The 10,338-nt window shown below is 42.9% G+C and overlaps 1 long non-coding RNA gene across 2 annotated transcripts in view; it reads right to left on the bottom strand.

Annotated features, from left to right (window-relative positions):
- Window positions 1–555: 555 nt before the first annotated feature.
- LOC108299367 overlaps window positions 556–10,338 on the bottom strand; it is a 14,958-nt gene continuing 5,175 nt past the window's right edge. Inside the window, exons 2-3 of one of the 2 annotated variants that reach the window (XR_001822930.2) lie at window positions 2,599–2,949; window positions 556–1,475 (exon numbers count right to left, since the gene is read on the bottom strand). This is a non-coding gene — a long non-coding RNA (uncharacterized LOC108299367). The remainder of the gene's footprint in view (window positions 1,476–2,598; window positions 2,950–10,338) is intronic. The other variant, XR_005198932.1, reaches the window with a different exon arrangement.

Below are 10,338 nucleotides of genomic sequence, written 5' to 3'. Positions count from 1 at the left end.
CTTGAGCTGTAATTATTAAAGCTTCAAATGTCCCCAGTGATCTTAGCTAGATAATCAAATTTGGATCATAAGAATGAAATAACCTAAAGTGTGCCTTCATTACTGCTCTACTGAAAATAATTCACTTAAGATAATTCTTACCCTCCTCCACCTCCAAATCCATTACTAGACCATGGAGATAAACAGTACATTTCTAAGAACATTCAAAATGATAAAATTAATTCTCAAAACAAAAATTTCCATATATATATCTAACACATAGAACCCTTTTGCCACCACAAAAATAAGGCCAGGTGCAATGGCTCACGCCTATAATCCCAACACTTAGAGAAGCCAAGGCAGAAGGATTGCTTGAGCCCAAGAGTTCCAGACCAGCCTGGGTAACAATAATGACACTCCCATCTCTATAAAAAAGAAAAAAAAAATTAGCGAGGCGTGGTGGTGCACATCTGTAGTCCCAGCTACTTCAGAGGCTGAGGCAGGAAGCTTGCTTGAGTCCAGGAGTTTGAGGCTGTAGTGAGCCATGATCATGCCCCTGTACTCTAGCCTGGGTGACAGAACAAGACGCTGTCTCAAAAACAACAATAACCGAAGTAGCATAAAATATTGCTGAAATATTTTGCAAAACAACAAAGCAAAATGCTGACTAGAATTGCAAAATTTAAGAGATCTTACTGCCAAACTAACTACCGAAGAGCTTACTGATTAACTTTCTAGAAAACAGGAAAGAACACTCTTAAAAAACAGCTGATTGAGAAGAGTTTTTATTAATGAACTCCATATGTATCCACTGGAAAAGTTATCTATGAATATATAAGTAATTTTGAACAAAGAATATATTTAGTCTTATAGAAACTTAAACCATGTGAAATCAAGATTTCATCCAATTGAGCAGTACTAAGGTGTTTTTGTTGTCTTTTCATTTACTAAAAAGATAAAAATCTCCTTTCCTCCCACTTACCTGTCTCTCCAAAAGAGGCTGGGAGAAGTTCTTAGACCAGGAAGGCACTGGGTGGAAGTAATTGTGTAAGTCTCCCAGTCTCCTCTGCCAATGCTTTTAATCCTTATCCACCAATCTTCCCTGCTATTTCATGAAAAGAGGATCCCGCTGTGCCAAATAGTGTGGTAGCTATATAATCTAGACAACCCACAGGGGTTTAGGACAGAAATTAACAAATCTATTTTAGCTTGAAACCTTACTTGTAAAGAATATCAACCAGTTTCCCAAACATCTACAGACCAGACAGAAATGCCATCATCTTGCTTTATAAGAACCCAAGTATGAGGACTGCCATGATCGAAGTCTCCTAGAATTGGGTTTTGCTCATCTCAGCAGTGTCCACCTTCAATGAGGGCTAGAAGAGAGCAAACACAGGACTAGGAGGGCGATGTCTTAGGTTCCAGTGCTGAATTTGCTGTGAACTAGTTGTATGATCTTTGCCAATTTCCTGCAACTCTTTGGCCCAGATTCCTGTCTATAAAATGAAAAAAAAATTGAACTAGATTCTTTAAGGATCCTTCCCGTTCTAACGAAATGGTATTGCATAGCTATATTTTTTACACTGTAATTAATAGGCGACCCTCTCCTCATTTTTCTGCATCCAGTTGGATTCATCAATACTTTTTTTTGTTTTTTGTTTTTGTTTTTTGCAGATGCACTGAGAGATGATGTCGGGTTTGGGAACCTAACTCATTCCTGGTACCAATCACTGGTCACTTCTCAGATGTGGAGTCAACTGAATGTGCTTTCGTGTCCTACCTCCTTAGGTTCTTGTAGAACAACCCATTTTCTGGGAATTCCCATTACATTCTATGGGAATATTATTTCACAACTGAAAGTATGAGGAAGACACGGTGAAGAGCTCTGGGCTGCCACGTGTGTCTGTGATATTCCCTGGAGGACTCAGGGAGGCCTCTCTTTAACCTTTGAGAGTTATCATATGCATAGTGTTAACATTTAATAATTTTTTTTTTTTTCGAGACAGAGTCTTGCTCTATTTCCCAGGCTGGAGTGCAGTGGCGCGATCTCAGCTCACTGCAGCCTCCGCCTCCCAGGTTCAAGAGATCCTCCTGCCTCAGCCTCCTGAGTAGCTGGGATTACAGGCACCCACCACCATGCCTGGCTAATTTTTGTATTTTTTTCTTTTTTTTTTTTAGTAGAGATGGGGTTTTGCCATGTTGGGCAGGCTGGTCTCGAACTCCTGACCTCAGGTGATCCGCCCTCCTCAGCCTCCCAAAGTGCTGGAATTAAAGGTGTGAGCCACCATGTCCGGCCAACATTTAATAATTTTAACCAGGGCTCAGAGGGCAATTTGAGATAGTATGTTTCAAAACATCACCAATGAGACCTGGCATGTGAGAGAATTTTCCTGCACTAAGGACAGCAGATGCCACATGGAGGAGCTGCAAACTGGGAGCAAACCCACTCCACCCTACTATGAGCCTTTCCTGTTTTGTCAGCTAGCATGGTTTCCTAAATCTCAGATTGCAGCAGAACTGTTCTGCAATTCCATGGCTAGCTATTTCGGGAGCCTAACACAGCAGGACAAATGTGCACAAGTCCACACAGTATGACAGAAGAATTAAAAATGTATTTACCATCTGTTGGTAGTTTCCTTACGGGTCCCTTTTCTTTTCCTCTCCTGCAGCCACAAATAGGGTCTTCTCACTTCCTTCCAACTTCAGAAAGCTGGGTTCTCTTCACATCTCTGCAAATGCAGGACTTGGATGTTTTTTTTTTTTTTCTCTTTTTTCTTCTTCAAATTTCCCAGACTGTTGAACTCTGGTCTATTTCAGCTTCTAGAATCATTTCCCTCAAATGCGAAGTGGAGGGAGGCTGTGGAGAGGTTATAGTGTTTTGCACATTTTGTGTGGCCAGGCTACTTTCAGACACTATGCTTTGATTGTGGTCAAAGAGGATTCTGGGAAGCTTGTGGGATCCCAGAGTAACTGAAGGAAATTAAGTCATTAAATAAGGCCTGAGAATTCATGTTGGCCTTTTACAATCTCCTTTGTCCTTGCCGTAATGGGATGCTTTTGACAGGATTTTAATAGGAAAGTGTTCTAGGAATTCAAGCATGAACTTCAAGTGAGAGTCACTTCCAGCCCACATACTAGCATGAGTAAAAATTATAAGCTGGAATATAATTTTGTTAGTTGGGAAACCACTCAGGTTGATCTGAAGCCAATTCACTTATGGAGAAATACTCAGTTCTCAATAAGCGTCGCTAGCTTTAACTTCTGTGATATAGGTGTTATTCCTAATTCATGTATAATCCAAAAACTAGAGATTGGTATTAAAAATGGTCTCTTAGCCAAAAGATTGCAATGCAGTGCTATGACTCCGGGTAATGACTTGCTAACAATTCTCAGGCTGCATAGGTGGATAACTTCACTTTGAAACCAGTGCTAGATGACCCTGAACTTTGGTGAGGTCCTTTAAACTCCACGCCTCAGTTTAATCACCCAGTAAGTGAGAATCATGATCTCTATCTCACAGTATCCCCTTGGGGATGAAATGAAATGACATCCGCCAAGCCTGAATGTGAGACTCAGCTCATTCCAATTCAGCCTTAACAGTCACGGCAGACACTAAGGCAAAGGTCAAGTAAAGAGAACATGTATCATACCATAGCGTGGACAAGATGGATTAGTTTTGGATTAGCTCCTAATGAGATAATCATTGTGTTGAGGCCGATAGAACTTTGCACGTAGTAGGTTCTGGAGAATATTATTGAGTACTTCATTTAATAGTCAATGCCTATTTAGTGGGTGTCTATCATATGCTAAGAACTATTCTAGATGAATAAGACAAAAAAAAAAAAATCTGCCCTCCTGACAATAAACAAACAAAAAAAGTAGATGACATAGAGTGTTATAAGATGATACGTGTATGAGATAAATGAGCAGGGCAGGGTGGACCAGGAAAGTCAGGGAGTAGAGTTTTCAGTAGGGTGCTCACAGCAGGCTTCATTAGGAGGTTAATTCTTAGAAAAAAAGAAGTGGGGCTGGGCGCAGTGGCTCGCACCTGTAATCCTAGCACTTTGGGAGGCCGAGGCGGGCAGATCACAAGGTCAAGAGATGGAGACCATCCTGGCCAACACGGTGAAACCCTGTCGTTACTAAAAAATACAAAAATTAGCTGGGTGTGGTGGTGTGTGCTTACAGTCCCAGCTACTCAGGAGGCTGAAGCAGGAGAATTGCTTGAACCCGGGAGGCAGAAGTTGCAGTGAGTCGAATCGTGCCACTGCACTCCAGCCTGGCACCTGGTGACAGAGCCAGACTCCGCCTCAAAACAAACAAACAAACAAAAACTAGATCAAGACCATCATGGCCAACATGGTGAAACCCTGTCTCTATCAAAAATACAAAAGTTAGCTGGGCATGGTGGCACATGCCTGTAGTCCCAGGTACTCGGGAGGCTGAGACAGGAGAATCACAGCCTGGGAGGCAGAGGGTGCAGTGAGCCAAGATCACGCCATTGCACTCTAGCATGGTGACAAAGCAAGACTCTGTCTTAAAACAAAAAAAGGAAAGAAAAGAAAAGAAAAAAAGAACGTGAACAAGGTGAAGAAGTGAGCCATGTGAACACCAGAGGGAAAAGCATTCCAAGCTGAGGGGACAGCAAATACAAAGACCCTGAGGCAAGAGAACAGCTGGCTTGTCTGAGGACCAACAAAGAGGATAGTGAGGCTGGTGATGTGGGAGCAGGCACAGTGAGGGATGAGATCAGAAGAGCTGAGGACCTGATCAACGGCAGCCCTGTCGGCCATGAGGGGCTTTTACTTGACTATGGGGTAGCCCTTGGGCACCGCTGAGCAGAGCTGTGGCATCAACCAATGCCGAGAGTAAAGTGTGGTGTGGGCTGGTAACTGGGGAAGCAAGGGCCAACTTCGGAGGCTGCCACAGTAACCCTGATGAAGGACCATGGTGGTTTAATGCCAGTGGTAGCAGTCCCAGAGCTGAAAAATGGTCAGATTCTGGATATGTTTTGAAGGTAGATCTAATTGGATTTTTGGCAAATTGGATGTGGGGTGTGAACAACAGAGTCAAGATCCCGCCAATGGTTCTGGGCTTGAACAGGTGGAAAAATGGAGTTGCCATTTTCTGAGATTTGCATATAAGAACTGCGTTCTCCATCTCAGGAGGACTTCCTTGGTATTCTGGTTTGAGTGTGAGCCCTCCCCTTCCACCCACTGAGGGAAACTTCTTGAAACAAATGAATTTCTCGTTGCTTTTTGAAAAAGGAGAATCAGAAAGACCGAGGTCTTCATAAGCACTTTGATAACACTCAAATAGATGGTAAAGGCTGGGCGCGGTGACTCATGCCTGTAATCCCAGCACTTTGGGAGGTCCAGGTGGGTAGATTACGAGGTCAAGAGATAAAAACCATCCTGGTCAACATGGTGAAACCTCGCCTCTACTAAAAATACAAAACTAGGTGGGTCTGGTGGTGGGGGCCTGTAGTCCCAGCTACTAGGGAGGCTGAGGTAGGAGAATCGCTTGAACCTGGGAGGCAGAGGTTGCAGTAAGCTGAGATCGTGCCACTGCACTCCAGCCTGGAGACAGAGTGAGACTTCGTCTCAAAAAAATTATTTAAATAATAAATAGACAGTAAAAGAAAGCCAAACAGTTAGCAGTGTGTTTCCTCAATGTCAAATTCATTTAGTTTTTTCGGTCTCTTCTTCACCCCAACCCCACACGCTGGAAGACCACTTCTGCAGAGGGAAGCTGCTGGTGCATTGGGCTCCCAGCAGAGGGAGCTAAGGAGGGCGGAGGAGGATGTGGACACCAGCTGAGGCCCTGTGCAGGAGTGTCATGTACTTGTGCTCTCTGAGGCCTGGGGCTGGAAGCCGGATGTTTTTCCAGGATGATGGGGAGGTGGTTCTAGAATTCTATAAATTTTTCTATTCCATTAGACCTTTTCTTTTGTTTACTGGGATTGTCATAGGTGCAAGACCAATAGTACATCCGGAACAGATTACCTAGGAGTATCTGACGCAGAAAGGGCCACCTATGTAAATAAAGAGAAGAAAGGAGAATGCAGCAGACCTGGCACATGGATATCACCAGGAGCGTGCATTCATCTCCTAGGGCTGCTGTAACCAAGTACAACAAACTGGGTGGCTTAAAACAGCAAGTATCTATCCTCTCCCAGTTCTGGAAGTTAGAAGACTGAAATCGGCCAAGCGCAGTGACTCACGCCTGTTAATTCCAGCACTTTGGGAGGCCAAGGTGGGCAGATCACCTGAGGTCGGGATTTCGAGACCAGCCTGACCAACATGGAGAAACTCCTGTCTCTACAAAAAATACAAAATAAGCTGGGCATGGTGGTGCGCGCCTGAAATCCCAGCGACTCAGGAGGCTGAGGCAGGAGAATCGCTTGAACCTGGAAGGTGGAGGTTGTGGTGAGCCAAGACCGCATCATCGCGCTCCAGCCTGGGCAACAAGAGTGAAACCCTGTCTCAAAAAAATAAGAAACAAATAGTAAGAAGTCTGAAATCAAGGTGTCGATAGGGCCATCCTTTCTCTAAAGGCTCTAGGAGAGGAGCCTCCCTTGCCTCTTCTGCCTTCTGGTGGTTGCTAGCAATGCCTGGCGTGCCTCGGCTTGTGTCAGCCCATCTCCAATCTCTGCCTTGTCTTCACGTGGTCATCTACCCCGTATCCCCTCTGTTTCTATGACTTCCCTCCTTATGAGGACAACAGTTGTATTGGATTTAGGGTCCACCCTAAAACAGTAAAACCTCATCCTAACTAATTAAATCTGCAAAAATCCTACTTCCAAATAAGACCACACTCATAGTTACTGGGGTTAGGACTTCGATATATATTTTGGGGGCCACAATTCAACTCATAACAGAGGGCAGTAGAAAGCTGCATGAAGAGCTGATCAGTGGAGGGGACTCACATAATTGGAGCAATAAACAAAGGAAGCGCAGTTGCTCGCTGAAACTGTGAGGGAGGTCAAATGGGTTTGGGAGTAGCAGGAAGTATTCAAATAAGAGAAGCTTCCACTTTGGATACTCTCTCCATCTGTGCTTATGGCCCTGTTTTTTTCGGTTAGAGGTTTAAAAAAATATTGTATAAATAAAAAGAATAAGAAAATAGCACTTCTCTGACTCACACATTGGGCAGAGCCGCAGACTCCTGTGTTAATCAAGAAAGACTTCACAGAAGTGTTGATGCTTGAGCCGGATCTCAAAAGCATGAAGATAAAATCTCCATGCAAAAAAAAAAAAAGGAGGGAGGAGAAGAAAGGGCTTTCTATATAGAAAGTATATGCACACACATAATGTTATTTAATGATACCCCCTATAACTCTTTAGGTAGGGAGTACAGTCTTTAAAGGCAAGGCTCTTGTCTATTTAAGCAGTATTACTCAGACACAGTATTTAAAAAATGAAGGGGCAAAAATGTTTCTGGCTTTAATAAATGCACAAATAAGCACAAGATAACCTGGAAGAACACTAGGGGCATATATCAAGAGGAGTTAATTATTGGACACATTTGCCAAAGCACAAATATGGAAACCCCACCCTCAGCCAGATCTGGAGAAATCAAAGGGCTGAATTTGGTATAAATTCCTTTGCCCTGATTGCATAAGGAGATCTGCCAACATTTTTCACTCTGATATATTCCTTTCTGCACAAAGGGTCGAACTGGGTTCTTAAAAACCAGATCATGAACTAAGATATGCAATTCTGAATCACCATCGTGATCTAGGAAAATTAACTCCTCACTGATCTTCCCAGATAAGCACCCAAGCTTGTTGCCTCCAAGATCTGCATCAGGGTCTGGCTAGTTTCTGTCATAGAGCAACTCCCCTTTTTTGGCATAAGAATGTACAGGATGCCAGCAAAGTTCACACTGGGTCATCTAAGTCTCTTTAAAGTCATGATGATTCATTGCTGGGGGTTGGGGAGAGAAGGTAGTGAGGGAAAAGGAAGTGCTAAGCCAAGGGGCGGAGCAATATAATTATGAAATTGACAGCCGGAAAAGCTAGCCCTGGGAGTGAAGGGGTCACGTGTTCTTACTCCTGGTATTGAAGCTATAACTTTTAAACTTTTAAACTGGAATAGGTGTGGGAAATTAGGAAGCAGATCCTGTGATTTGATTGGCTTTCAGAGGAAACACATCCAGTGCCTCATATATTTGTAATAATTACGATGTATCAATTTTCTTAACCCGTTTATGCCTGAGGTTGCAATTTTTTGAATTTTTGCAATTAGACCTTGGCGATGACCTTGAGCAGTAGGATATAAATGACAACCACATGCTTAGCGTTCTGATGATGGAACACTAGGCACAATTGTTCCACTATCGGAACGCTAGGCACAATTGTTAATATCTGACAAAGAAGAAACGTTCTCTCATGATAGTGCAGTTAGCAGAATAAAAATTTGGCTGTAGTGGTATGAGTGAAAAATCTGTCTTCTTCTGCTTGATTTACTTGTATTCTAGCTGACAGGGTCTTCCATTCTGTGCATTCATTTTGTACTTAAAAAGGGATTGTTTGTAATTCACAGTTTAAGTCTGAGTGCTATTATTCTGCTGTGCCAGAAAGCATCTGTGGCAGTAGCCATCGTTTTATGTCTGTGGCTCAGACACAAAGCAAATCAGTATCTTCAGTCACCAGTCTTGAGAGCTTCCCAGGTCTCCCAGCAGTTAAACTTTGGAGAGGCCTGACAGAGACGGTTCTGCAAATATCAAACTGCCTGACAACCATCACTGAAATCCTGACACAGGCCATCTCCTTGGTGAACTCTAGTTATCTGTGTCAAAAAGCAAAGTTTGCCAGTGCATTTTTCTCCAACTCTCCCTCTTTGGGGGTAAACTTGGTAAATTCCTCATAAAATAATTTTCTTAAACTCTGACCCTCATTCGGATCAGCTTCTTTTGGCCAATATTGACTCAAGAAAAATAAAGTAACTAAGACAGCTTATAGCCACGTATTTTAATGTCATGAAGTTAGAACAAAGAACTTTGCTCACTCCTTCCATCAAAATTTGATGTTTATTTTTGCAGCCTGTTGTTGCCCATGATCTTATTTCAAAGACACCCTCAGCTTAACATGTAAAACCCATCAGCTGCCACTACCTTCAGTTCAAACAATGGTGGCTTCTGGCTTTGATTTTAATTTGGAAAATGTATTTCTTTTGAGGAAACAAAATGCCAAGTTGTTAATGAAAGGCTTTTAATAGATTTCCAAATGCTCCTGGCCAATACCAAACAAAGTTCAACTCATTCATTCTAGGCCTTAAAATATTGTCTGTTTTTTTTCCATGTAAAAAGAGCTATGTTCTTTAGATGACTAAGACCATCAATTATGAGACTGAATAGGCCCTTGCCTTACATTCAATCTTGGTCAGCACTGCATTGATGAAAACTTATCTAGGTCTTGCTTGCAAAATAAATAATGATGGTGAAAAATCATCTTACTTCTTTTCAGAGCATCACATGGTACTAAATATATTAGGAAGTTAAAAAAAAAAACAAAACCATTTCCTTTTAGTGCCCTTGATGTGTTTTTTTTTTAGTTAAGCAACAAATTATATAATTTTCATTATCAATGTCCAGAGCCATCTGTCACTAGAAGGTATCAGCCCCAAACCATTTAGCCACAAGCAGCAAAACCAGCTGTAACTTTAGATGCTTGCGCTCGTGCTTTTGAAAACAGAGCATAGGTTTCCCATCAGCCTCCCAGGGTGACAAGGAACTGGAGCTCCCCTGAGAAGACTGAGTCACAGATAAGCCTAATAAATTTTTGTTTTGCAGGCCTGTAACAGATCTACCAGTGAGATCACGCATTCACCGACAGTCTACCCTCAGTGATCATTATTACAAACCACGATAAGGTCTGTGCTACACAGTGCAAGGGGGAAACACGGGGAAGGTAGAAAAGCAAGTTATTTTACTACATCACTGCAGAGCGCCATGCTGGGAGTCTAAGGTCTCAAACTGTGGGTACTTAGAACCAATTCCTGTGCCTCCTCAGCCCCAGTATCTGTACCAGTGTTGTTCATTAGAAATGAAATGCACAACGCTTCCACACGTGATATTAAACTTTATAGTAGCCACATTAAGAAAAGTAAAAAGAGGCTGGGTGTGGTGTAATCTCAGCATTTTGGGAGGCCAAGGCCCAGGAGTTCAATAGCAGCCTGGGCAACATGGCAAAACTCCATCTCTGCAAAAGACACAAAAATTAGCTGGGCATAGTGGCCCATGCCTGTAGTCCCAGCTACTCAGGAGGCTGAGGTGGGAGGATCACTTGAGCCCGGGAGGTGGAGGTTGCAGTGAGCAGAGACTGCACTGCTTTACTGCACTCCAGCCTGGGTGACA

This window comes from Cebus imitator, unplaced genomic scaffold (assembly GCF_001604975.1).
Source record: "Cebus imitator isolate Cc_AM_T3 unplaced genomic scaffold, Cebus_imitator-1.0 Scaffold21, whole genome shotgun sequence".
Lineage (NCBI taxonomy): Eukaryota > Metazoa > Chordata > Mammalia > Primates > Cebidae > Cebus > Cebus imitator.
Note: the sequence above shows the minus strand (reverse complement) of the source record. Positions and strands in the feature narration are given on the sequence as shown.